This window comes from Leopardus geoffroyi, chromosome B3 (assembly GCF_018350155.1).
Source record: "Leopardus geoffroyi isolate Oge1 chromosome B3, O.geoffroyi_Oge1_pat1.0, whole genome shotgun sequence".
Lineage (NCBI taxonomy): Eukaryota > Metazoa > Chordata > Mammalia > Carnivora > Felidae > Leopardus > Leopardus geoffroyi.
In genome coordinates, this window is record NC_059337.1 from 75,441,398 (window position 1) to 75,464,514 (window position 23,117).

Consider the following 23,117-nt stretch of genomic DNA (forward strand, 5'->3'; position numbering starts at 1 on the left):
CTGCCTAAGTTTTACCTCTTTTAATTCTCACAAAAACCTTATGAGGTAGACCCTTGGCGTCAACCTGGCTTCACAGATGAGGCTCTGGTCTGTGAAAGCGTTAAGGAATTTGCCCAGCACCACACAGGCGGTGAGAGAAGAATCCGGATTCTGTCCCAGGTCCATCTGTCTCCGAAGTCTCTCTCCGTGAGATCCCTCCAGACTCTCACCCCTGGATATCTGTCCAGAGTCCTCAGGCAACTGTGTAGGAATGATCATTGGGCAGGCAGGGCCTCGTGCCTATCTTTTTACATACAGTTCTTTAAGGAAACTCAAGGCGAACGTGGCACTCATCAGCTGAAGTGATGCAGTGCCCGTTTTGGGCCCTGCATCTGAAGCCCGTACTAAGTGGTACTATCGCATGAGAACTGCTGTCTGTCCCTTCAAGTCTGGCGGTTTGTTCGTTCGTTGGTTCATAAACTCATTGAACCGAATACCTGGGTACCCTCCCAGGACTTCTTCTTCTTCCTCTTTTTTTTTTTTTAAGTTTTTTTATTTACTTTCAGAAAGAGAGAGCATGAGCAAGGGAGGGGCAGAGAGAGGGAGAGAGAGAATTCTAAACAGGCTCCGCACAGTCAGTGCAGAGCCCAAAGCAGAGCCCGGTGTGGGGCTTGAACACACAATCTGTGAGATCACAACTTGAGCTGAAGTTCAATGCTTAACTGACTGAGCCATCCAGGGGCACCTACCCTTCCAGGACTTCTATCAGTATAAGAAAGGAACTCACAGGTCCCAGTCTTCTCATTTATAGACACCAAACTTTAACCTGTTTCCCTCACCATTGGGCATGAGTTCCTCTTTCTTTAAACAAGGAGAGGGCTTGGACTTCGACAGAGTGGTAAAGAAAAAAAAAAAAAAAGCATTGATTAATTTTGGCCCCAGAAACTCTGGGTGGAGGTCCTACTTTTATTGCTAAAGGCTCTGTCACTTTGCCCAACCCACTTACCTCCTGTGAGCACACATTTCCCGTCTTTAAAATGAGAATATTGATAATGAATTCACAGGCTTGTGGTGAGGGGTCCATGGGACCCTGTGTATAACAACATTATACTTTGAAGCATTTTCAACAGCAGGTCCGGTTATTATTCATTATGTCCCCCAAACACTTGCAGAGCTCCCAGTAAGTGTCAAGATGTGTGTTGGCACTGGAACTACAAGAGTTAGACTTGGTCCCTGATCTTAGTGAATTCATAGTCTAGTAGGGGAGGCTGGCATTAAAAAAAAAATCCCGAGCTCCTGAGGTGTACATAGTTGCAGAAATATGTGCAAGAGACGCAGTTGTCAAAGTGCCCTGAGTGAGACAGCAGAAGTTTTGCGGAGCAGAGACATGAGCTTATCCTTTGACTATCAATAAAAATTATACAAACACAAGGCGGTATGGTGTGCTTGGGAATTAGGTCAATGAGGTGGGGCAGCGTATGAGGTCAGTGCCACTCGGTCATAGAGAACCAAGGCTCCAACCTTGGTTCTGCTTTCATTGTATCCCAATCGGATGCGGTTGTAATGCCCACCCATGCTATTTCCTTTCCACCCAGAATGGTAGAAAGTAACTACTTTGTGCCAGTTTAGAATGTACTTGCAGGATGAAAAACATCAAACACAATCTCCATTTAATTGGCTTTTCCTGCTGTTTTTGCACTTGGGCTGCATGACCAGCTCTGAGAACTACAGGGGCACCTTGACATGGCATTTCCTCCTGCTCTCCTGGAGAGGGCTCCTTTCCCTTTGGCAGGCCCTTGATTTCCTCTGAGTATATTATTTGACCTCTGCATTGTTGCTCTTTTAAGAAAAAAAATTTTTTAAGTTTATTTATTTTGAGAGAGAGAGAGGGAGAGCACAAGTGGGGAGGAACAGGGAGAGGGGGAGAGAGAGAGAATCCCAAACAGGCTCCACCCTGTCAGTGCAGAGGCCAATGTGGGGCTCAAACTCACCAACCATGAGATCATGACCTGAGCTGAAATCAAGAGTTGGAGGCTTAACTGACTGAGCCACCCAGGCGCCCTGCATTGTTGTTCTTTTGATGGCCCACTTAGCCCCCCAGAGCTACAATACATTTGGCCACGTTTACTATAAACAATAGATTTTATCCCTGCAGTTTTTCAGGAAATTGCCATTCCCTCCAAGGAAGTCAATGCCTGCAGCACTGAGTGCATTAACCTGTCTGTTTGCCTCATTGACTTGGACAGAATGTTTGGCATCTTTCGGCCCCGACTCCTGTTGTCATTATTGCCTTGTGACTTTTGTGGAGAACATAGTTCCTATTACATTATTCTACAGATTCAATCAAACCGTGACTCAGGCAGTGTTGCTATCTTCGGAGTGACATTTTCCATGAATGCTCCTAACTCTGTGGTTGGAGGAGCGTGACCCATGGCGCTGGGGCAGTGCTGAAGCAGACCGTGTTACTCTCCATCCACTGTTAGGAACCCTGGGGAGGAAATAAATACTTGTGTATCCGAGCCAACGAGAAGAGGAAGGAAGAGCCATAAATGCTATGGGCCCTTTTGATTTGGTTTGACTTCAACATGATTTTACAGCCTACGTTGTAGCCAAAGGCCCTTCTTTCATATCACTTTGCCAGTCTGAATATGAAAATGTGTGGGTAGTTTCTCCAAAGTGTGGTCCAGGTAAGAGGTCTCCCCTGTGAAGATATCAGATATTAGGTATTAGAACCCATATATTTATTTAAAACATTAAAAAGAATGAATTGGTTAAGTGTCTCACTCTTGATTTTAGCTCAGGTCATGATCTGACAGTTCGTGGGATTAAACTCCGTGTCTGGCTCTGCATTGACAGTGGGGAGCCTGCTTGGGATTCTCTCTGCCTCCCCCGCCCCCACTCTTGGGTGCTCTCTCTCTCTCTGTCTCAAAATAAATAGTTAAAAACTTAAAAAAAAGAATGAACTAGAGTTTTATTCTAGGCAATAAAGAAATTAGTGGTGACTGTAACTGGGCTAGATGTCAGACGGTCAGGGTATCATGAGGGAAGGGTGTTGGTCACACAGCAGGGACACCATTCATTAGTTTATTTTCCAGCATCTTGTGATGTTTTGCACTTTCTGTGAGCTTGGTTAAGTGAGCAAGGACCTTAAGATATTTATGTTGTGAAAACTTGTAATAAAGGTAGTATTAGGTCATAATTCAAAGCCAATGGTGGAGCTGATCCCTTCTGACATGAAGTTGACCCATAACTTCAAAATTATGAACCAAACGATTTGAAACACAGATTTTGGTACAGGCGGCGTTGTGCCCGTCCCCCAGTTCATATATTGAAATCCAAACCTCCAGTCCCTCAGAACGTACCTTATTTGGAGATAGGATCTTTACAGAAGTAATCTAGTTAAAATGAGGTCAGTCAGGTGGGTTCTATTCACTATGACTGGTGTTCTGATAAAAAGAATTTGGACACAGAAATATGCACAGAGGGAAGACCATGTGAAGACATGGGGAGACGATGGCCATTTACTAGCCAAGGCAAGAGGCCTGGAAAAGATTCTTCCCTTACAGCTCCAAGAAGGAACCAGCCCTGCCAACACCTTCATCAGTCATGACTTCTGGCTTCTAGCTTTGTGAGAAAATAAATTCCTGTGGTTGAAGCCACCCAATCTGTGGTACTTCATCATGGTAGCCCGAGCTGACTAATACAGATTCACATCCAGTCTCATTAGCAGTGGGGCTGGGTCATTATGTATTATGCTTTGAGGTATGAGTTCATGATACTGTGAAGGCATTAACACTAGAAAGACATTTGAAACTAGGCTTTCAGCACATGAATACAAACCCAAAGTTCACAAACAATGAAATGTGTTCAATCACAGCCATCGCTAACAACAGTACTATTAGATTTCTGGGAGGGGCAGAAAGGTTTTTTTGTACCATTAATAAATGAAATAATTTTAAAAATAGTGATGTTTATTTTAACTAATTCTCTAATTATTTTGGAGATTAATGTCTATCTCCATTTTATTACATAGTTAATAGGATAGTCTGACAGTAATACGTATATATAGTTTACAAATAAGTATACATAAATAGGGTGAGTGCTCAAATATATTTTGTTGAAGGTGTGTAGTTAAAAACATTTAGGGAACCACTGTCCATGACAATGTGGCTTAGATTCCTCCGTTCTAAACCTGGATACTTTAGATCCTTCAGATCCAGAACATGATAGAACAATTTTTCAAGGCAGTGGAGGTCGTAAAGTAACCAATGTTTCATTCTGAGAGGACAGAGTTTATGCCTTATGAGACTCATATTTTCCTATGACGATTTAAATAAAAAGATTTTCTTGATGGGTTTCAGGTTTTAAAGACAGTTTCTAAAATGACTTAAATATGTTTCTATATAGAAATTAACTTTTGTTAGTGGTTTTCCCTATTTACCATTTGTCTTCTATCTGTTACTATTATTAAAATTCTCACAGAGGCAAGTGTTATGCCCAGAATTCGTGATCCCCAAAGACCACCAGGGAGCTGAGTCCATGCAAAAGCAAAAGAGCCTTTATTCAAGCTAGCTCGAGCTCAATCCCCTACCTGCACCCACGCAGTGGTGAGATGCCGGGGAGAGAGAGCGAGTTTCAAAAGCACAAAGGTTTTATTGGGGTCTAGGGGCAGTTGGTGAGGTAATGGCTGTGGCCTCAGCCAATTGGCTGGGGAAGGGTCGTGGCCTCGGCCGATTGGCTGGGGAAGGGTCGGAGTCCTGTTATGCAGGTCTCCGGGCATGTTTTGATCGGGAAGTTTGAACGGGTGAGGGGGAGGTTACTCAAGGGGAGGAGGCGTGGTCAAGGTGGAGGACACAGAACAAGATGGAGTCGGCCGGTGTAGGTCTGCCCTTTCAGCAAGAAGATCCAGGCACAGATCTAAGAAGTTGGGAAGGGTCCTCACCAACCCATGTATTTGGAGATTTTTTGGGTACGTTGCAAAGAAGAAAGCTAGTTGGTTCAGTAGCTACCCCTGGAGAATGCAGTTGAATGCAGTTAAAGTTTGGGGTAAGGAGAGACCTTCATACACATCAGGTACACACACATTCACACACACATATACAGACACACACACACACACAAACACGCCAGCATGCATGTATCCTAGGGGAAACCTGCCTGGCTTTTTACCAGAGACCTGGCTGCTCCTTCCACTGTAGAAGAATGCACAGTAATCAGCATTCTATGTGTTTTGAGTGGCAGGGTTCAAATTAGCAGTGATGCAATAAATGAGCATCATTTATTGGGCTGTTGCAAATTTGACTCTCTTCCATCTTCAAAAGGGCCCCAAAGGACAAAACATTTAGTATGTGTAAGCAAACAGTGACTTGCCTTATGAGGTCTAAGACTGTTTGTAGAGTTTTCTGATTACCATTAAGGAAAGCAGAGAGAGAGAGACATTGGTTCATAGTTTTTTTTATCTGTCTCAAGCAAACATGTATTTGATTTTATCTACCAGTCTTGCAAATTATCATATGTCCCAGAGGGCATCTAAATGCAGAATTTTCTGGTTTCATCCACGCACCACTGTACAAGTCATTGCCAATGTCAGAAGCTGGAAATATGTTATGATGGCAGAATGACACTGGCCAGTCCCTGTCTCTGCCCCTCCTTAGTTCCAGTGGAGCTTAAATTGCACAGGTGGCAAAAGTCACCCTCCAATGGAGAAGGTGTATAAAGAGAATAACAGAAGAGGTGAGACCAAGTCCTGGGGCTCCAGCACTAGGAGATTGAGGAGAGGGCACTGGGAGCAGTGAGATATCAGGAGAACAAACTGAGGGTGGCATCATGGTACCCAAGGGAAGAGAATGTGACCAACTCTATGCAATGACATCCCTATTCTCATCTTCCACAGTTGCCCATTTGTCCTTTTCAGTTGGAAGACTTTCTTTTATGCTGTGAGATCACTGAACGTGTGTGTCACTAGAAGTTCCTAAGTTCTCCAAACCACTTGGGACTTTTGCAACCTATCAAAAATGCCCTCCGTCTCATCTTTTACTTCCTGTTTTGTATTTCCTCTTTTGTATTGAATCCTCCTGGGAATTGACACTAAATGGGACCAAGTTCAGGTTGGAGGGAGAATTTTACTAAAAATTGAGGGATGCCTTTGGCAATGAAATTCCATCCAACAAGTGTTTACTCGATACTTACTAAGTATGAGATGCTATTCAAGGTGCTGCAAGAAATAAAAAATTAAAGAAATCCATTTAGATGCCCTGCAATGCTGCAATATAGGGATGGGATAGGAAAATATGCATAAAATGCTGTGGGGGTTTGATGGAGGAAGAGATCACATTCAGTGGGAGGGATTTTAAAAGACCCCAGGGAGGAGTTAACGTGTGGGGTTGGGCCTTAAAGAATGGTTGGAGTTTTGAAAGGCAGAGATGAACTAAAGAGCAGTTCAGGAAAATGGGAACGTGAGCAAAGGCACAGAAATGGGAAACTATAGCTCACTTTTGGAGAAAAGGTAGTAAATTTGGAACATAAAGATATGCATGTCAAAAACAAAACAAAACAAACTGAAAGAGTAAGGTTAAAGAAGCAGCATGATGATCTGTGTCGCAGAGCCCTGGGCAGGGAGGCAGCAAGGGCGTGTTGTGAGAAAAGACACAGCGGCAGGCCAGAGATAGATTTGAAGTCAAGTCTCCCCCCAGATATGAGCTCTGTGATATGAGTTGTCAAAGGAAGTTCTCTAAACCTCTAATTTTCCTAATGTAAAAGGCACTTGTATACTTCCCTAAAAACAAACAAACAAACAAACAAACAAACAAACAACACTAAGCCAAATCAAACCAAACCACAACGTTCTTCATAATGGTGGCCTGGAGACATAAATACGGAGTTAAGTTATGTTCAGTATCTCTTGCCTAAGAAATCATGGAAATGCATGGGAGGCTTAGATTTCTTAAGAAAGGTTAGCACAGATTGTGCAAGAGAGAGGGGGTGTAATAAGACCTTTTGTCTTATGAAGGCTTAACTCCTAACCGTATATCCCTCTGGAGAAGGGAGAAAAGGATTCTGGGAGGTGGTAGATGTTGGAATTTGTACCTAACAGCATCCCTGGGCACTGGCCAGCACCCTCGGAAGTGGATGTGTGTGATGAGAAAGAGCAGGAAAAAAGAGCTGCAACCATAGAGCTGAGCCTAGCCCTAGGAGATGGGGAGGTCCTTTCTCAGGGAACCACAGAAATCTTGAGGGTGGTCTAGACCAGCGAAGGCGCTTTGCGGTGGGGACGCGCTCTCTGTGTAGAACCCGTCTTCAACAGTGCCACCATGTGGCAGAGAGGAGCAATGGCAGCTATAATTTGATCTGACTTCCAGTTGTGTCTGCTCTGTGTAAGCTCTAACGAGCACCGAAGCCCCAGCTCTTGGAGACAGTAAGTGAAGAGACTTAAGAGGCTGATGCCCTGCATCCTGATGGTAGACAATATAAGAATTTGAGAAAGTAATTGAAAAGTAAGGAGAAGTAACGATCTGTAATTCAAATTTCTAGAGCAGTTCTAAGTGGTTACGGATAATTTAGAATAAAAACAGAAAAAGGTAATTCTTAAGGGCTGACTTTTGTGTTGCCAGAAGACTCAGCTATCCAGAAACTCCCGTTCCCTAAGTGTCTGGGCCGAGGAGATTTTATTTCTGTTTTTACTCTTTAGGGAAGGAAGAGAAATGATTGCATTTCTATTTGAAATTTGACTTCCTTCCCATGAATCTCTGGCGGACAACGTTTCTAAATGATTCTAGATGTCCTGTCTATACCTTTTAACATCTCTGCATTTATCCCTGGAGTTTCTTGTGGGTGAGAATGGATATTAGAAAAGAGATGCTGAGAAAACCATCAGTCATGTTAATTAGTGTCTGAATTACATCTATTCCTGGTCAGTTGTCACTAGGCAAAACTCTAAACTTCAGTCAGGGTTTGGGCTAATTGTGCTCTGGGGTCTGATAAGGAGTCATTGAAAAGTGAGCAATGAGTAAGGTCAAAGCTACGCATTTCTTCTTTGTTAACTCTTTTATCATTCATCATTGGTTTAGTATTTATCGGATTTTGGAAGGTAAGTCAATACTTACATTTGGAGGGTTCTGTAGTGGTCATTTGGTTCTGCCTTTCATCCCAAGGAGAACTTTCTGCAAAATGCCTGATTTTTGTAAAGAAGATCAAGCAGGATCTGCTAAAACACACATAGGGATGTGAAACAGTACTTTGTGAGACAGACCATCCACTTAATTCTTTTATTTTATTTAAAGTCAATTGATTTATTTTGAGGGACAGAGAGACAGAGCACATGAGTAGGGGAAGGGCAGAAAGAGAGGAGGCAGAAAGAATCCCAAGCAGTCTCCATGCTGTGAGCACAGAGCCCAATGCGAGTCCCGAACCCACGAACCATAAGATCATGACCTGAGGCGAAGTCAAGAGCTGGATGCTTAGCAGACTGAGCCACCCAGGTGCCCCAGAGACCATCCCTTTAATATTCAAAGTGCAGTGTAAGGAGCAGCACCAGGACATTGCCTGTGAATTAGTTAGAAATGCTGGATTTGAGGCTTCACCCAGACTTGGATTTGACAAGATCCGCAGGTATGCACATACTCTTTAATGTTTGAGAAGCGCTGGGCTTTTCCATTATTGGATGGTTGTGGGTGTCAGAAAATCGCATGTTACTAAAACCTGCTGAGCTGGTGTGGTCTGTGAACCAACCTGTATCTGCTTAGCCTTGCCTGTCCTCAGCCCCCCGCGGCTAACTCTGCTTATTCCCATTCCTGCAGCTCTAAAAGGTGTGGCTGCTGCCGCCATTGCAGTGACCTCATCTCCTTGCCCTCCAGTTGTCTCTGACCCCCCCTGGGTGGTCACACTCAGGACATAGAAGCTGAGGCAGCTCTGGTGCCCAAAGTAGATCCCACTGGAGTGGTGGGGACTCTGGTCTCTCCCAGTGCCCCTCAAAGGGACAGAGGATGATAACTAAGGAGTGTGGGGGTGTTTATATCATGTGGAGAGAGAATAGAGACAGGAAGGATCCAGAAGATAAATTGCTAGCTCTTCCTTGTGTACTACGCTCCATAGTATATTGCCCTTCTCCCTCCACCTCACCAGAAACGTCCTGTGTGGCCAGCTGTGTTTTGGGGGAAGTTCTGTGTAGCTTGGTAACGTACTACCTTGTGTTTGTTCTCCCTCACGTGTCTTTTCCTTTACTTTTTTTCCCCTCTCAGATTGCACCCCTAAGTAAAGCAGTAATACCTAAGCTTTGCCTTAAAATCTGTTTTGTAAGGAATCCAGACTAAGATATCTGCCTGGGATGAGTTTCACTCACCGCTTCTAATTCTGCCATCTGGTTGGCTTTGGAGTGGTTGATTTCATTCATATAACTTCTTCCTTCAAATTGTACGAGACAGCTCCCCATGCCTTTTCAACCTTTTCTTGGCTAAACACCCTCCATTCCTTCGTGACTCTTCAAAATGAAGTTGCTGGGTGTCTCTCACATTCCTGTCACCCCACCTTCATATGTCTTCTTAAGTTGTGGCTCCTCTGGTGCCTTTCCAGGTCTGGTCGGTGCAGGGCTGAGCTCATGGGGTTCTCATCTGCTTGATTGTGGGCGTAATACCACCGCAGACATGGGTGTCCGGAGCGGGCCTGTTCCTGCAAGCAGAAGCTGACTGTTTGGGTTGTGGTGATCTGTTGTGTTAAGAAGAGCTTAGGGGAAGTTAGGTGGAGTGAACAAGGCAGATGTGCTTTGGTCTTCTGGGTCAGCTTCCGAGGGAGGGCCAGGCCATCTTTGGGACCTGGAGTTCCTCAGGGTGTCTGTGTCCCTTAAAGACACATTTGGGCTGACCCCAGGCCAGGGCCTGGTGGGACAAAGGTGTTCAAGTGACTTCCCAGGGACTGTACCCTCCTTGGAGTTGGACACTTTATCAACTCTCATCCAGACAAATCCAGAGCCAGAGTTTGGGCAAGGGGTTCCCCATAAACATTAACATTACACCACCTTTAGGTTTTCAGTTTCAGAATACAAATGTAAGAGGAGGATCTAATAATTAGGTAAACTGTTCTAAGATCTAGAATATCTTATCTTTACGGAGGCCTTTTTTTTTTTTTTTTGACTTTTTAAAAGCTTTTCAAAAAATATTTATTTTTGAAGGCGAGAGAGAGAGCACGAGCAGGAAAGGGGCAGAGAGAGAGGGAGACACAGAAATTGAAGCAGGCACCAGGCTCCCAGCTGTCATGGGGCTCGAACTCATGAGCCATGAGATCATGACCAGAACCGAAGTCAGATGCTCAACTGACTGAGCCACCCAGGTGCCTCTTTTGACCTTTTTAAAGACTCCATCCTATTACTCATCTCCAACCCCCCTCCACCCCCCCACTTTTCAGAACTTTTATGATTTATCAAGCACTGCACAGGTTTTATGGGGCACACAGATTAGCATAAGATACAGCACCTGCCCTCCGGGATCTTGCAAAGGTACGGCCTATGACATAACACAGTACAAGGTACCTAATACTACTGGGAGGGTATGAATGCTGCCTGAACTCAGAGAAGTGGAGGAGCCTATATCTTAGAGTAGGCAGGGAGACTCCGTGGATATTTCAATGAAGAAGAGAGTTTTAAATTTGCCATTGGATCCTTTCCTATAACCTTCATGGCAGAAAGTTACAGAGACCCAATTCTTTAGGTCACTGAGGACTACATTGGTATTTCCCTTATTCCTTAAGGCAAAAGGTTGTGTCATGTTCTCTGATGTTTCTAGAATGCTGTCAATACGTATGGTTCAGTACCTTACCTGGGGCAGAGAAATGATGACATTTTTGCCTTTGGTTTAAAAGACTGGTGAGGAATCCATCCAAAAGTGAGCAATGAAAGCATCTCTCTTTTCAGAAGTAATACTTTTGGCTCAATATCAGGCTCCTGTCCCCTGGAGATTGAGGAAAGCAGACTCAATTTTTTCTGGCATGTTTGCTAACCTAATTTTGGTAAGAGAGGCGTGCCACAGTAAAGGGCCAGACAGGGAAAGTCAACCAGAGGAGCTTGGGGAGGGGCTTTGGGAGGGGCTTGGGGAGGTATTCACCCATCTCTAGCCATTGTGTAGTAGTTCCTTCTGAATGATTCATGGTAAGGAAACAGCACTGTGTTGGCTCCTGCAATTAAATTAAGGAATTAAATTAAGTAATTTTATCATAAAAGATTATGAATGCTAGAATAGAATGTAGCCATTAGAAATTATTTAGGTATTGCAGCAACGTGGACGGAACTGGAGGGTATTATGCTAAGTGAAATAAGTCAGTCAGAGAAAGACAGACCCTATGTTTTCACTCATATGTGGATCTTGAGAAACTCAACAGAAGACTGTGGGGGAGGGGAAGGGGGAAAAAGAGGGGAAGGGGAAAAAAGTTACAAACAGAGAGGGAGGGAGGCAAACCATAAAAGGCTCTTAAATACAGAGAACAAACTGAGGGTTGATGGGGGGGGTGGCGGGGGAGAGGGGGAAGTGGATGATGGGCATTGAGGAGGGCACCTGTTGGGATGAGCACTGGGTGTTGTATGGAAGCCAGTTTGACAATAAATTATATTAAAAAAAAAAAAGAAATTATTTAGGTATATACTTCCTGGTATGGAAAGATGCCCTGGTACTTTTGATTGAAAAAAATTTTTTTTTAAATATTGGGTATTTAAAAATTAAAATTTTTTATATATGGGTATATAAAAATGCACCAAAATGTAAACAACGGTTTTTTGAGTGGCAGATTTTAGGTTGTTTCTACTTGTCTTTACTTATTTGTATTTTTGTACATTTAATTTTTTTGTTTTAAAGCTATGGACTGAATTAATTTGTGAATTAATTGTTAATTAATTCATCAACTATTTAATCAGTATCTACATTCTGTCAACCATTGTTCTAAAACTGGAGGCTATGGGCTGATTATAAAATTCAATTGGATCTTTCTGGATCCTTTCTAAATTCATTTGATAATATTTATATAAGTTTTATTTCTTTACACATATTTGTAGATTTTTTAAATTCATGATCATACTCTGCCTACCTTTTTGTAACTTGCTTTATTACTGTTTGAGATCATAAAGGAAGAAATTATGGCTAAGTAACAGGATATAAAGAGAAAGCAAGTATTATTCAGAAAAGGGGTGTGAAATGCCTCCATTTCTGATTGCCCTTATGGCTCTAGCTTATTGACTGTTTATTCCTCTACATCTTTATTTCCTTGCTTACTTGGTTTTATTTATTTATTTTTGTCTTTTTTAGATTGTTGACATTTTTTTGGTCACCCCATCCAGTGGTGAAATAAGATGGACCTGAAGCTTATGAAATTTGGTGGCCTGTTTAAAGCATTTAAATTGAAAAATGAATTATTTATTTAAGATTGAAAAAGAAATAAGAAATTCCACTTTTTAAATGTAGACAAATACCACAAACATTACAAAGTCCAATTTGATTAGTTAATATTAATAACCTGAATAAAACTTTTCTTTGATATTTTCTAGGCTGTGTATTTTTGATCACCTCTTTATGTGGTGATTTTGTAATTCTTTTAATAGGAATTATTGGGGCACCTGGGTGGCACAGTCGGTTGAGCGTCCGACTTCAGCCAGGTCACGATCTCGCGGTCAGTGAGTTCGAGCCCCGCGTCGGGCTCTGGGCTGATGGCTCAGAGCCTGGAGCCTGCTTCCGATTCTGTGTCTCCCTCTCTCTCTGCCCCTTCCCCGTTCATGCTCTGTCTCTCTCTGTCTCAAAAATAAATAAACGTTAAAAAAAAAAAAAGAATAGGAATTATTTCCTACATAAGAAATATTTCCTAAATAAGAAAGAAGACTTTTTTCTACCTAGATGATTTAAAAATGTATGCTTATTATTGGTAGTTAAATGCATAAAACATGAACATCACACATAAATACATTCAATATTTTAATACCTTTATAGGTTTATACTTTGCAAATACAAGAATTCTAATAAATAACAGGTCAAGTGATTTCCACAGAAAGAACAAAATTGTACATTCATAATTGTATACACTACATCATCAAATACATTCCCAGCAAAAGCTTCTGTTTGTTTATATATTTATTTTATTTATTTATTATTTTTAAAATTTTATTGTAGAGAGAGAGGGAGCATGAGCAGGGGAGAGGGACAGAAGAAGAGGAAGAGAGAGAGAGAATTCTAAGCAGGTTCCATGCTCAGCCCGGAGTGCAACGCAGGGCTCAATCCCATGACCCTGGGATCATGACCTGAGCCGAAATCAAGAGTTGGACACTCAACTGAGCCACCCAGGCTCCCGAAAATCTTCTGTTTTGACTAGTGGATGACAGTTGAATCGTCTATTGCTAAATTTGTGCGTATAATTATCGAAAGAATTTTCGCAGACTAGCCTCCACCTTGGTATATTTCACTCTTTTCTCTTCCCCTCTCTACTGGTGTTGGCTGTCTCAGAACATGTTCTTATTGCAATATGACCTCTGGTCCTGAATCTTTGAGTTGAGGGCAAATTGGCAAGGTAAGCAGTAGAATACCCTAGGAAGTCGTTCCTAAATGGGATAGTTGGCAATTAACCCTACAAAGAAGTGACTGTAAACAACATAAATATATATGCCACATAAAATCCTAATTAAATATATTCCCAACTCAAAAAAAAAAACAAAAAAAAAACAGAAAATGTACTCCAAACTCAACTTAGCTGAATCCCCAGAATGTCAGCAGCCACTCCCACAAACTTGATATAGAGCAGTGTATGATCAAGGGAAAAGGCAAAATGGAAAGAGAATGGTTTGAACCCAATATGGTTAATTTTTTACTTTTTACATAATTTTACAAAATCATAGGACTATGGCAACACATTGTTAGGGCTCCTAACTGAGCTTTATAGGAATACACGCAATGAAGGGCTTTGAAGGGCAGGTTTCATTAATTTGAGAATAAATTTGCTTCTGAAGATGCAAAACAAGAGAGGGAGGGAGGGAAAGAACAAGGGAGGGAGGGAGGGAAGGGAGGCCAAACTTGAGTTATGTACACAGATTTCATTTGAAATCTATGCCTTCCTCATATGTTTGAAAATGCTTACACTTCTAACACGAATGCTTCGTGGGTCAAGATATATGTCACATCATGTTACAATTTATGTAAAATAAACAAGATCATTTTGGTGCTTGCCTTCTAATGGTTTAGAGTCTACAATTTCAAAAGTTATGCTATGGTAATTTCAGGTATGAAAATTAGAGACTATTTTTTTCTTTGTTTATTCTTAAAACTTTTCAGTAAAATTTACATAAAGTGGAATGTACACATGAATAGTGCAGATCAATGAGCTTTGACAAATACATGTCTCTATAGCCTTGACCCCAATCACGATCTATTTCTGTCACTCCCAGAATTCTCTCCTGCCTCTTTGTAGTCAATATTCTTCTGCTCCAAGGGCTCATTCTTTGATTTCTATCACCATAGATTAGTCTTAACTGTTCTTAGACCTCCCTCCCCACCCTCCCTGCCTCTCTTCCTTAGTCTTAACTATTCTTAGACTTATAAACAAATTCACACAAAGTCTTTTGTGTCTTGTCTCTTTTGCTCAACATAATGTTTTGGGATTTATCCATGTTGTTCTGCATACAGTAGTTCATTATATGGATATACCTCAATGTGTTTATCCATTTTCCCATTAGTAGACACTTGGGTTGTTGCCAGATTTCTGCTTTTATGAATAGGCTGCTGTGAACATTTTATGTAAGTGTTTTCATAAGCATGTGCTTTTGTTTCTTTTGGGTAAATATGTAAGATGGGATTCCTGGGTCCAAGGACAGGTGCATGTTAAACTTTAGGAGACACTGGCAGCTTCATTCCTTCTTTAGTATAATGTAGAATTAATTCTTTAGACCTTCCTAAGCATTTGGGGGATCCTCAGAGGAATGAGTCTATTAAGCAAAAGTGATTATTAATTAAAGTTTGTGACAAATAAGGTAGCAATTTTTATGTCAGAAATTCCAGCTCTGTGAAGACTTGTCATAATTACCTAAAATTAAATTTAATAATTACCAAGACATCCCCAAAGCCTTGAAGGTCAGTACACTTCACGCAAAATCTTGAAGCATTTTTTAAAAAAAGAAATTAGACCAATCAAGTTCTGGTCAGGAGAAAGAAATCGCATAGTTATTGTAATAGAGAGAACCTAACACAAATAATTATTAACTAGATATAAAATTATTAACTGGACAACTGAAGGGGGAAAGAGAATAGCAAGGTATAATGGAAGCAATTACAGAAAACAGCTCCCTTCCCCTAGGAGTGGGGGAGAAGGGAACGAGATTGGAGTTACTGAAATACGGTAGTGTGGGGCTGCAGCTTATGTCGTAGAGAGCACTCCTTGGTTGGTGATGATATCTTGGCGGCGGGGGCTGGGGTGGGGGGAAGGAGACTCTGTGACAGAGGCCTGCAAACTATGGCCCATAGGCCAAATCCAGCCCACAGTCTGGTTTTTGTATAGCCCATGAGTTAAGAATGGTTCATACCTTTTTAAATGGTTGGAAAAAAACAAAAAGAATAATTGTATTGCTTTCCTAAGGCCACCTTTAATAAGTGTCACAAACTGGGTGGCTTAAAAATCATAGAAATTTATCCTTGCACAGTGCTGGAGCCTCAAAATCCGCAAATTGTCAGCAGAACCATGCTCCCCCTGAGTCTGGGTAGGATGCTTCCTGTCTTGTCTCTAGCCTTAGCAGCGGCCAGCAACCCTTGGCGCTCCTTGTCTTCCAGTTATATACCTCCAGTCTCACACTGTTCTTCTGTGTGTCTGTGTGTTTACGAGATGCTTTCCTCTGCTTATAGGAATGGCAGTCCTATCAGAGTAAAGCTCAACCTACTGACCTCACCTTCACTTGATTACATCTGGAAAGACCTTATTTCCAAATAAGATCACATTCACAGGCACAGGGGATTAGGACTTCCACTTATCTTTTTTTGGATGCACAATGCAACTTGTAACAGTGGTAATATTTTGTGGCACGTGAAACTTATATGAAACTCAAATTTCAGTGTCCATAAGTAAAGTTACACTTGCCACACTCATTGATTTATGTATTGTTTGTGTTGCTGTCATGCAACAATGACAGAGTTGAATAGTTGTTACAAATAGTATGGGCAGCAAAGTCTCAAATATTCACTCTCTGGCAAAACTTAACAGCAAGAGTTTGCTGAGACTTGTTCTATGCGACCGGTGTTGCAAGTGTTGGAAAAAGGCAAGTTAGAGTCAACTGCTTGAAGGACTTCTGGTCTCAGGTCAAGAAGATATGTTCTTGTGTGGTGCTTGGAGGGACATAAAACAGGGAGGAAGCCCACAGGAGGCACATACGAAGGAATGAATCTCTTCCTTCTTCAGAGTATGGTCTCCCTGTATTGCCTCCTTTTTCTGGCTAAAGACAGAAGCAGCTAAAAAAGTGGAAATGTGGTTTGTAGAATCCCAGTCCTAGAAACACAAAGAGAAGAAGTATAAATTTGGAAAGTATCGTCAATAGCTGAATAATTTGTGCACAAACACGTACATAACCAGTAAGGAACAGATACACCTAGCTGTTACACTCTTTATTTCTGTAACTGAACTTGAGGCCATGGTTGGTGTGTATGTGTATATGTATAGATGTCAAACTAAATTTATCCTTTGAGATGATTGTAGATTCACATATAGTTGCAAAAAATAATGCGGAGAGCCTCTATCTACCTTTTATTCATTTTCTCCCAATAGTAACGAACCCCCAACAACAGTTGCAGAACTGTGGTACACCATGGCAACCAGGATATTGACATTGATACAGACGAGGTACTGAAGGTTTTCATCACCATAAGATCTTTGTGTTGCCCTTTTATAGACGTCCTTTCTTTCTTTCCCCCACTTGTCCCACCTTAGCCTTAGTCTCTGGCCATCACTAATCTATTCTCCCTTTCTATATTTTTTTCAGGAATGTTCTAAATGAAATCATATGTATGTAATCTTTTGGGATTGGCTTTTTTGACTCAGCATAATTCTCTGAAGATGCATCCAAGTTGTTGCATTTATTTATTTATTATGGCAGCATTCCCTTTTATTAGTGAGTGGTATTGCCATGAGATGGATATACCGGAGTTTGTGTAACATTCCATTAATTGGAGGATGTCTGGGCTATGCTTAGTTTTAGGCTATTAGAAATAAAATAGCTAAAAACATTCTTGTACACGCTTTTGCGTGAGTATAAGTTTTATTTTTTTCTGGGCCTAAAGCCTGAGTGTGCACTCTCTGGGCTGTATGGTAGTTGTGTGTTTTAAGAAACTGCCAAACTGTTCTCCAGAGTCGCTGTGGCATTTTACATTCTCACCAACAGTGTCTGAGTGATCCAGTTTCTCTACATTCTTGTCTACATTTGATGCTGTCACAATTTTTTGTTTTAGCCATTATGATCAGTGTATAATGATATCTTCCTGAGGTTTTAATCTGCATTTCTCTAATGACTAATATCATTAAATATTTTCTCATGTGCTTATTTGCCATCCTTATATCTTCTTCAGTCTGTTCATGTCTCTGCCCACTGTACAACTGCAATGTCTTCTTGTTGGGTTTTGAGAGTTGTTTATTTATTGTAGACACCAGTCTTTTGTCAAATACATACATGGTTTGCAAATATTTTCTCCCAATCTGTAGCTTGTCTCTTTATCCTCTTAATGGGTCCTTCACAAAGCAAACATTTTAATTTTGATGAAGTGCTTTTCTTTTATGGATTGAATTGTTGGTGTCAACTTTCAGAACTCTTTGCTTAGTCCTAGATCCCAAACAGTTTCTCCTGTGTTTTTCTTTTCCCTACAAGTTTGAGTTTTGCATTTTCTTTTAAGTGGTTAAAACATTTTGAGCTAATTTTTATTTAATGTGTTTGGGTCAAGGTTCATGTTTTTAGCCTATGGGTGTCCAGTTGTTCCAGAACTGGTTTTTTGTTTTTGTTTTTGTTTCTTTTTTTGAAAAGATGATCTTTTTTTCCACTCACTTGCTTTTGTACCTTTGTCAGAAGTAAACTGGGCATATTTATTTGTATTGTTCTATTTCTGGGTTCTCCATTTTCCATCCTGTTCCATTGACTGCTATGTTTGTTTCTCCATCAATACCATATAGTCTTGTAGCTATATAGTAAGTTAAAATCAAGTAGACTGATTTCTCCTACATTCTTCTTTGTATTCAAAATTGTTTTTGGCTATTCTAGTTCCTTTGCCTTTCCATATAAATTTTAGAATAATCTTGTCTATATTTATAAATTATCTTGCTGGACTTTTGATTGAAATTGCATTAAAACTGTTATGTTAAGAAGCCTGGGATTCAGGGCTTAGCTATTTAACTGATTTGCTTGTGACCCTCTCCATTGTTTATCTGCATAGGTTAAAATCCACTACAGCTTTGCTAAGAAACATTTTGTGTGTGTGTGTGTATGTGTGTGTGTGTGTGTGTGTGTGTGTGTGCATGCATGTGTGTCTAAAGAAAGAAGGGGAATGGAATTGTACTTGTCCTGATTCAGCACCTCTCTGAAGAGACAGGGTAAGGGACAAACAACTCAGTGAGGTTTTGGGACCCAGGTGATACAACTGCCATATAGAACCTTTGGACGCACCCATTCTGAGATGACCAATTTGATGCAGCCCCTTTAAACACAGTATCATTCTTGGGGTGCCTGGATGACTCAGTCAGTTGAGTGTCTGACTCTTGATTCTGGCTGAGGTCATGATCCCAGGGTCATGGGATCAAGCCCTATGTTAGGTTCTGCGTTAAGCCTGGGGCCTGCTTAAGATTCTCTCTCTCTCTCTCTCTCTCTGCCCCTCTCCCCTGCTCGACCTCTCTCTCTCTCAAATAAAAACAAAACAAAACAAAACAAAACTAAACAAAACAAAAAACTGACACAATATCGTTCCTTTATTACCAACTTAAGTTAGCAATAGAGATCCCTAATATCATTCTTAATCCTCATTTCAATTATGGGGGATTTTCACTTTCAGTTATGTTTGTTTTAGTATTGACACACATTTTTGTCCCATCTATGGAGTTCTTAAATTAATTGAAAAAATGTCAATACATTCACATGGGTAAAGATATCAAAACAATATATAAAGAAATACACCTTCTATTCTTATGCCCTCATCCATATCTATCCAATTCTACCACCCTCCAACAGGTACCACTTTTTAATTGTCTGTTTATCATTCCAGACAATGACCTGCATCTATTTTCACATGTACACTTACCGCCTGTTAGAATACTTTAGAATACTCTGTCACTAAAAATGTCAATGAATTGAAATTTGACTTTTTGTTTATTACTTTAACTCTGACAATGAATATGATCTATGATCTCAGTTTGTTCCATGTTTTTTGATGATGAAAATGTATAGTAATCTATCTTGACGCTTCACACCTTCCATTTTTAAACTTTGGTGCATTTTCCCCTTACTTTCTTATCTTCTGTTTGACAGGATTATTAAATAAATCTGTTTAATTTAGGGCTTGGACCCTCTCTATAAATCATGCAATCTTAACTTATTCATTCTGAAGGTGCATGAGTAAGACCAAGAGAAGATGAATTGTTAGTCCAAGGGTACAGGGCCAGTTCATGGCAGAGCTGAGGCCAAGTAGGGGCCCAGTTCAGGGCTGCTCTCGGCCCATATTCCTGGGTGCATCACTGCTCTAAGATGATTCAGATTTATTGTTGCCATGGTTGAAATCCATTAGAAAAATGTTTCTGCCATCCATCTTAATCCTCTGCTAATCATGCGGTTCATCCTTTAAAAATGAGGATTTTTTCTTTTTTTGCTGACAGTTTAATAATTTTAGTTGTTTCTGCTCTCTTAGCATTTGCTCAGTTCAATGATTAATCCTCCAATCTGAACCTACTTAGGCTAGAGTAATATCTTGCCAACCAGAATGAGCCAGTTGAATAACTGAAATTTTTATTAAGGATGAAACTTCTTTATTATATTATATTTATTATATATGATAGTTTCAACTTTCTGAGTCTTTTTTGTCAAATGCGTTCTTTCTCATTATCTTCTTTATGTAATGTTTAATTGAAATGGCCAGTCTTCTGTCCTTCTGCAGGGAAATTAGTTGGCACAGCCCTCAACCAATTAATACCACTTTTCAAGTTGGGATTGGTTTGTATTAATGTAGTCGTCTGACCCCTAGTGGGTGTAAGACACATCTGCACTTGAATTGCAGCAGCAAATTTTGATCAGATTTTCTGAAAAGTAAGAGACCATGAGGTCCCCCTTGAAAATGAGTAAAATAAAAATGAGAGAGAAATTCTGAGTTCAGGAGAGATTAATGATAAGTGAAAAATTCAATCAAAATTGTGTTTTTTGTCAAAAACCTTGCAAATCTGTATTTTTCCTGGTTTTTAATCATGTGAGATCAGGCTTCACTTAGAAATACACTTATGTTTCAGGAATCCATTTTACGTTACTCATTGGAAACTCAAACTTGTTTTGTCTCTGAAATAAATGTCTTTTTATCAACCCAGCATATCCCTTTCTAGTCTGTTTGCTACAGAAGTGGGATCAAACTTAGATTTGAGAAAGGCTTTTTTGATAATCTACTGAAGCTCAGAGTCCCAGAAATGGTTGGTGACCTTTCCAAAGCCATAAAGTGAATTGCCATCAAGTTGAAGTGGCTTTTATCACTCATGAGTCCCTCAGATCTAGGAAGTGCTGATCACAGCAAGAGAGTTGCAGCCCGATTTTTGGGAGGTTGGGGGCAGTGGGGAAGGAACAAAGGGTAAAAATCCAAACAGAGGGGCAGTAAGTGAAAAGTAAAAATTCCTCCTTCTTTACCAGGTTGGATTCCTTCAAAGCTACAGCTTACAAGTATCTACTTTGATGTGCAACCATCAGATATATATATATATATATATATATATATATATATATATATATATATATATTTTTTTTTTTTTTTTTTTTTTTTTTTTTTTTTTTTTTTGCACGCACACACACCCACAAAGATACACTATTTTCATATGGGTTCATACTAAACATATTATTCTATACATTGATGTAGTCACCTAAAATGTCTTGGACATTTATCCAAGTCAGTCCATTCTTATTGTCTACCTACTTAGTGTTTTGATATGAGGTGGACTAATTTATTAGCTTCCTTGAATTAATTTATATATAGGTGTTTTAAAGAATTTTCTACTACTATAAACAATGCTGTAATGAACACCCTTGTACACATAACTACAGACTTATGCAAGTGTATCTGTGGGGTAAATTCCACTAAAGTGAAATTTTAGGCCAAAGCTTCTATATGATTATAAAAACAGTTTTGAAACTGATATTGCCCCACCTCCCTTTCTTCACATTTTCCTTGTTCCTGCTGTCCCTTCCCAGGCCCCATGGCTCTGTTTCTCTTCAGCTTTGTCCGCCCTATTCTGTGTCCTTTCTGCCCACTTAATCTTTTCTTTTCAGGAAAGAATGCAGCCTTGCTATTTCATAGCTTTCAGAATGCTATGAAATGTCTTACCTTTCTTTTCTCCCTGCAGACTTCGGTGACACTTTTCACTCTCCCTCTCTCCATATGTGTCCCAGCCAAGGAAGGAGCATCCTTCCTCCTCCACCTGTTCGCTCTTGTCCCGTCCTTTCTGAGAATTTCTGGGACCTGTTCCCGTCAGGTATCCATTTATCTAACGCTTCCGTAATCTCTCCTTTTTTAACTGCCTATTTCTCATTGGCTTATAAAATTGTCTCCCCTTTTCTTAAACCATGTTTGCCAAAGTCTATCTACCTACCACTCTTTTTGGGAGATACTTAGGGGAAAAAAGAATCATTTTGTCAAATAAGTTTGAGTCATCTTATGTACTATTATTCCCCTTTTGAATATTTAGAGCTCCCACTAGTCTGTTAAAGGTTCTGGGAAGTTCTGCAATAGCGAAAAGAAATCTGCTTAACTTTGTTATCTCACTATATCCCAAATTATTTAGCATCAAACTCAAATTTTTCCTTTTGTTCTGGAATGTAATGTTTTTTAACATCTATAAACACCTTGAGGGAAATTCTGCTTTAAGCAAGAATTTTCTTTGACTCTGTGACTCTGCCAAACCCTATCTCTCTTCCTTTCTAAAGCTGAAGTTCTTTAAAGACTAGAGTATATTACTTATCTGCATTTTTTCCCCTTTAAACTGCTGGTTCCCAGTTAGCCCGTTGCAACATGGTATCTACCCTAACTGTTCTGTTGAAGTCTACTGAACTTATTCTTAGATTACCTGAATGAGGGGCGCCTGGGTGGCGCAGTTGGTTAAGCGTCCAACTTCAGCCAGGTCACGATCTCGCGGTCCGTGAGTTTGAGCCCCGGGTCAGGCTCTGGGCTGATGGCTCAGAGCCTGGAGCCTGTTTCCGATTCTGTGTCTCCCTCTATCTCTGCCCCTCCCCCGTTCATGCTCTGTCTCTCTCTGTCCCAAAAATAAATAAACGTTGAAAAAAAAATTTAGATTACCTGAATGAGTTCCTAATTGCCAAATCTAGGATTTCTCTTAGTCCTCTTTTGTTTTCATTTTGATGTAGGAGATGATACCATAGATAACTTTATTCTTCAAATTCTTTTTTTTTCCCTTGCTTACAGAGACATTGCAGTACTTGTTTTCTTTTGGATCTTTCCCTCTTTTTAATTTGCCCTCACTTTAGCTTCATTTACTTATTCAGTGATATTTATTGCTTGTTTGCACTTTGGGAGACAGTGGGGATTAGAGTGGTCAACAGGACACAGTCTGCCCTCAGACAACTTCCATACAGTGTGATAAATGTGGGGAGAATGCAATCTTCCTTCTAAATATGGTCATTCTCTAGGTTTCTATGCTCAGTACCCTTTTCCTCCCCTCCCCTCCCCTCCCCTCTCCTTCCCCCTCCTCTTCCCTCCCCTTCCATCCCCTTCCCTTCCCTTCCCTTCCCTTCCCTTCCCTTCCCTTCCCTTCCCTCCCTTCCCTTCCCTCTTCCCTTCCCTTCCCTTCCCTTCCCTTCCCTTCCCTTCCCTTCCCTTCCTTCTTTGTTCTCTCCCTAGTTACTTCATCCATTCACTTAGGCTTCAACTACGCTCTGTACATAGATGCATCTCCCCACCCCTGGC

General features: G+C 40.7%; 1 long non-coding RNA gene across 1 annotated transcript; it reads right to left on the reverse strand.

Annotated features, from left to right (window-relative positions):
• Positions 1 to 2,040: 2,040 nt before the first annotated feature.
• LOC123582254 lies at positions 2,041 to 9,530 on the reverse strand. Its single transcript, XR_006704283.1, has 3 exons — positions 9,317 to 9,530; positions 8,082 to 8,182; positions 2,041 to 2,680 (listed from the first exon to the last, which is right to left on the reverse strand). It is a non-coding gene; the product is annotated as an uncharacterized LOC123582254 (long non-coding RNA).
• Between the last annotated feature and the right edge of the window lie 13,587 nt (positions 9,531 to 23,117).